At 36.1% G+C, this 6,292-nt stretch overlaps 1 protein-coding gene across 1 annotated transcript in view; it reads right to left on the bottom strand.

Moving 5' to 3' along the window:
- Window positions 1-6,292, bottom strand: part of CPD (carboxypeptidase D) — a gene marked incomplete at its 5' end in the record, with an annotated part of 78,969 nt that overhangs the window by 56,140 nt on the left and 16,537 nt on the right. The gene's annotated exons all lie outside the window — the stretch shown is intronic.

Here is a 6,292-nt window from a genome sequence, read left to right as displayed (position 1 = left end):
TAAGTGCCTACTATTCTAACTGTACTTCCCTTTATCAAGTTGGCACAAGGAAAAAAAAAAGGCTGTATATAGGGTTGTGCAGCTATACAAATTGGGGGATTAAAAAAAAACAAGACATAACAAACCCTTTCAAAATGTGTTTAATGGAAGAGGGAAGCAAAAAGAGGAATCAGCACTCACAGTCAGGCACCTTCACTATCTCTACACCTTTGTAAGCCCACACATTCATTCTGTAGAAAGTCTGTGGTATTACCTTATCATTCCTGAGTTTGATTCCCACCCAGGTTGGGGGTTGTTTCTTGTCACGGAGCATGCAGGAGGCAACTGATTGATATTTCTCTCTTTCTCTTTCTCTCTTCCCTCGTCCCCCACCCCACCTCCTTCTCTCTCCCAAAATCAATAAAAGCACTTCTTTGGGTGAAGATTAAAAAATCATTTGATTTTTAAAAATAGACTTTATTTTAGGGCAATTTTAGGTTCACAGAAAAACTGAGGCAGAAGATAGAGATTTCCCATATACCCCTGCTCCCACACATGCATAGTCTCCATTACCCACCCCCTGCCCCACCAGAAGGTGCATTTGTTACAACCAATAAACCTACACCAATACATCATTACATTAGGGTTCACTCTTGTTGGACAAATGTATAATGCCATATTTCCCATGTATTCTGGGAAGAGAAAGTCTACTGATATCTCCACATAGATGCATTACAGTATCATACAGAGTAGTTTCACTGTCCTAAAAATCCTGTGCTCCGCCTATTCATCCCTTCCTCCCCGCTAATCCTTGCAAACCACTGATCTTTTTACTATCTCCATATGGTTTTGCCTTTTCCAGAATGTCATATAGCTGGAATCATACACGATGTAGCCTTTTCACATTATTTTCTTTCACTTAGTAATAGGTATTTAAGGTTTCTCCATGTCTTTTTATAGCTTAATCGCTCATTTATTTTAGTGCTGAATACTATGCCACTGTTTGGCTGTACCACAATTTATTTATTCATTCATTCACTTACAGAACGTCATCTTGGTTGGTTCCACGTTTTGGCAATTATGAATAAAGTTGCTATAAACATCTGTGTGCAGGTTTTTGTGTGGATGTTTTCAACGCCTTTGGGTAAATAAATTCCAAGGGACTCAATCTGAATGTATTAAATTTGAGATGCCCATTAAGCATCTATGTGAGATATCAAATAGACATTCTCTTCCCAGAATATATGCAGGTTTATAACCACCACAAGCTCTGTAACCATTTTTTCTTATAAAATAAGGTATCCATCTTTGGGCCTCCTCTTATCTTCTAGTTACTAGTATCTTGCACTCACTTTGAGTCTCATAGGAAACCGGTGAGATGCTAAGTTTCATATCCCTACCCAATCATATTTAGTCATTAAGTGATGCTAGTTACTTTTAGTCATAGTTGACCTACAATTAATTATCTTTGCTAACTCTAACTTATATGTATACATATGGACATATACATGCTATTCATTGTACATATTTATTACTCTTTTCCAATTTTTATAATGATATTAATCACAGTACAATGGTCACTGTGTGTCAGACATTATACTAAGATTATAGAGATTTATAAATAAGAAACATACTTTCATTCAGAGTTTTGAGTCTTAGTGAGGAAGCAGAACACAGAACACATAAAAATAATTTCAGAGCAATGCAAGTGTGAACTAATCTAAGTTTTTGCAGAGGTAAAACTTAATTGCCGTGCTAAATTACAAAAATGGTCAAACTCACATTTTTTAATTATGCCTGAGGCAGTGAAGTAGACTTATAACACTATAATCACCAGGTTTGAGTTTTATTATTCTTTTATCTGTCCCTTAATTGTTTAACTTCAGTAGCAATTTAAGAAATAATAGTTAAGAGCAAGAAGACTAAGTTTACAGTAATAGTGTTATGTAATCAGCTTTCTAGAGTAACTTCAGTAGGATTGTAACTAGCCAGCTCCAATCAACGACTCAAGCAAATATATTCCCAGTATAGGGGGTAGGGAAGGACAGAGCTTGTGTTTTAATGTAGTTTCCAAAAGAGGAAATTACATTCAGTGGTCACTAGTCCCAAAGATCACACACTATTTTCCAAAGTGGCTGTGCTGTTTCACATTCCCACCAGCATTGTATGAATGCTCCAGTTGCTCTGCAACTCACCCAATAAGATGGTCAAGCCACGTGATCAGCTCTTTCAATTTTAAGTATACCAGTGGGTGTGTAGTGGTATCTCATAGTGATTTTAATTTATAATCCCTTGTTAACTAATGATATTGTACATCCTTTCATGTGTTTATTTATCATATATTTTAGAAGACCTTGGAAACCACAGACCATAGTGAGATTATAGAGAGCAGGGGGCTCAAAAAAGGGATCCCATAAAGTTTTCTATGAGCTCATGGGCTCAACCCTGAAATGTCCATGTGGGTCTGACTCTAAACAGCATACCAAAAGCACTGAAGTAAAGTACAGACCACTGCCCATGTCCCAGACTGGTCCCTGGGTGGTACTCACACAGGCAGATCTGAATAGACAGTGCAAAGGCTTTGAAAACTGAGCTGATACTAGAATCACAGCCCACAGAAGGTGAATCAAAACTTGCAAAACCTAACTGGGCCATTCACTGATGGGACCAATTAACAAAAAATTACTATTTCTGTAATGCTTAAACCAGGCTCAGATTCTATAAGATTCACAATGTCCAGGATATGATCCAAAATTATTTGACATTCAAAGAACCATGAAAATGTCAACAACTCACAAGGAAAAAGTAATCAATAGATACCAACCCCAAGATGACGCAAATGTTAGAATTATCAGATTAACCTTAAAGCAATTATGATAGTCATGCTCTAAGGAAGAGTAAACATTCTTTTTTTCCTTTTTTTTTTTTTAATCCTTACCCTAGGATATTTTCCCATTGATTTTTAGAGAGAGTGGAAGAGAGAGGAAATGTCAATGTGAGAAACACATCAATTGGTTGCCTCCTGCAGGAGCCCTGACCAGAGCCCGGGCCGGGGAGGAGCCTGCAACCCAGGTACGTGCCCTTGACCAAAATGCAACCTAGGACTCTCAGTCCACAGCCAACACTCTAGGCACTGAGCCATACCAGCTAGGGCGCAGAGTAAACATTCTTGAAATGAAATAAAAGAAACAGAAGACATAAAAAAGAACAAAATAGAAATTTCATTTTTTTCTTTATTTTGTTTTCCCCATAACCACTTATCCCCCCATACTCTCTTACACCTCCATCCAGTCCCCTTCCCCTTGAAATCATGACAACTATAATAACCAAAATTTTAAAATTTACTTGATGAGTTCAACAGAGGAATGGAAATGACCAGGGGAGTGAGTTAACTTGAAGATAGATTAATAGAAATTACCCAGTTTGATCAACAAAGAAAAAGAAATTAAAAAGAAAACAAAAGGAGTTTTAAGGATAACACCAAAAGGTCTAACATTCTTATCATTAATCTTGGAAGGAGAGAAAAAAGTGTGACATGGTGAAAAAAAATGTTGAAGAAATAATGGCAGAAAACTCCCCAAATCTGGCAAAAGACATAAACTTATATTTCAAGTAACTCAGCAAATCCCAAACCGGATAAACTCAAAAAAATTCATGCCTAGATATTCACAATCAGACCGCTGAAAACTAAACATAAAGGGAAAAAATCTTTAAAAGTAGGGAACAATTCAAATGATGGTCGATTTCTCCTCAGAGGCCATGGAGGCCAGAAGGTACAAAATGTTTTTTTATTAAAAAGAAAAGAAAAATAATCAGAATCATCAAGCCAGAACCTAGAGTTTTATATTCAGTGAAAATATCCTTCAGAGAATTCAGGCAAAAAGACATTCTCAGTGAAGGAAAACAAGAATCTGCCACAAGCAGACTTGCTTTAAAAGAAATACTAAAGAATGTTCTTCAGGCAGAAGAGAAACAATACCAGAGAAAAACCTGGAATGTCAATGATAACGAAAACAAACGGTAGCCCCAGATAGATGGCTCAGTTGGTTGGAGCATCATCTATATACCTAAAGGTCTCAAGTATGATTCCCACCCAGGTTGGGGGTTGTTTCTTCTCGGGGTGCATGCAGGAGGCAACTGATTGATATTTCTCTCTCTCTTTCTCTTCCCTCGCCCTCCCCCCCCCACCCCACCTTCCTCTCTCTCTCAAAATAAAAGCATATCCTTGGGTGAAGATTGAAAAAAGAAAGAAAGAAAAGAAAACCACTGATTTAGACTATATCCTATATTCACAGGAGGAGTTGACAAAAAAGAAAAAAAGACAAAAGGTATGAAATTTGTTTTTAAACCTGCCTACTTATCCAGAGTTTTCTATGCTCAGAAAAATTAAATACAATGTACTATGAAACCTATAATGCTTTCATTCTTTTATCAATGTCAAAGAACAAGGCTAAAATTTGTTACCCATTAGGAATCTGTCCAGTACTATAACAAACTGTGATCAATACTAATTGTTGATCTATTAAAAGATCTTCTCATACCCATTAATTTGTTTCAATCCATTTGTCTCACAATTAGTCTCCACATGCTTTAAGATACCCAATTCCTCTTTATCATGAAGCAGTCCTCATTACTGTTGTTACTACAGAGAGATCTAGCGTTTGGGGTGGGAGGTGTGTAGCCCTTAAATACATTCAACCCTTCATTCAAAGTTGGGGCACTATTGATTCACACTCACGTTTCAAGCAGAAAAGCCAATTGAAAAAGTATAGTCCACACTTCAGTGTTAAGAAAAACACAGCAAGTTTTTCTTTAACTTGCCTCAGGAGGCCAACTATAATGTATCAAACTGTATTACACAAGAATTGTATAAATCTTTTAGAAAAAAAAAGCCCTGCAATGTATTTTTTTTATTAGAAGAAGGATTTCAGAGTGTAGAAATATAGATAGGCAATTTCCACGCTATATTTAAATTTGAAGCTTATTGTTATTTCTTAAATAAAACTACTTTAACAGATAGTGAGAAGTTCTCCCAACTTTGGGTTTGTGAATAATTTGTTTATAGATATTGAGTTATTAAGTGATGGTTTTGTAATCCTTAAGATATTTTTTAAAAGCTAATTAGCATGATCATAAAAATTATTAAGTGTAACATCTGGCTCAAATGAATGGAAAAAACAAATGTTGCCCTTGAAAAAAAAAATTCCCCATATTCTTAGTCTTTAAATTCAACTACATTTTGACCAACTCTTAACTGAATTTGGTCTTTGTATTTAGAAACTTATCTTATGAAAATCTACTTCCTTCACCACTCCCACTGAATATATATTTGCTAGTGATATGATTCTACAAAGTTAAACTAAGTTACAGTCCTGCATCTGTTTGCAGTTTTATCTAACTAAGTCAACAGTCTCTCACACACAGCTCTTTGAACAGAATTTTCCTTTTTTTACTAAAAAAAAAAAAAAAAGTACTCTCCCAGCTCTCTACAACCTGAGTTAAATAGAAAAAAAAGGGGGTAGGGGGATGGAGAGAAAGCACATCTAATTTTAGACATCAGATCTGAAAATCTAGGGGCCAAGTCCTAAAATCCTTTTTAGTGTTTGGTTCTCAATCTTTCATGTAAGTCTTACTTTCATGCAAGTCTTAAGATCATATTACCAAATACGTAACTGCCCTGCTCCTAGAGGTCAGATTTTATATTCAGCTATATTTCAGTTTATTAAAGCAAATATTCTGTTTGAGTATTGTTTTCCCTTTAAATTAGGTAGCACTCAGATTAAAAAAAAAAAAAAAGGAAGAATGAGGTCAAATCAGCTCCTTAATGTATAAGATCAGACAAGACCAAATGCACTTTATTAATGCACATTTGCTTATCAATAGTATTCTTAAAACACGAACAACCAGCTGAGAATATCTGAACTATCACCATTCTTTTTAAAAAAATACTTTTATTGACTTTTAGAGAGAGAGAAAGGGAGAGAGAGAGAGAGACATAAACATTGATGTGAGAGTGAAACATCAATAGGCTGCCTCCTGCACACCCCCCATTAGGAACTGAGACTGAACCCAAGCATGTGCCTGACTGAGAATTGAACAGGCAACACTTTGGGGTACAGGACAACATCCAACCAACTGAGCCACATCAGCCAGGGCTGAACTATCAGCATTCTCTCTCTCTTTCTTTCTTTTTTTTAGATCAGGCATTCTTTAAAGAAAAGGTCCCAGTATGAAATGCCAGAAGTGCATTCACTTTGGAGGTGAAAAAGCACCCATTTGTATTTGTGTGTGTGTAAGTGTATGTATGTGTGTG

The sequence above is a fragment of the Myotis davidii genome, unplaced genomic scaffold, assembly GCF_000327345.1.
Source record: "Myotis davidii unplaced genomic scaffold, ASM32734v1 scaffold363, whole genome shotgun sequence".
Classification (NCBI taxonomy): Eukaryota; Metazoa; Chordata; class Mammalia; order Chiroptera; family Vespertilionidae; genus Myotis; species Myotis davidii.
Note: the sequence above shows the minus strand (reverse complement) of the source record. Positions and strands in the feature narration are given on the sequence as shown.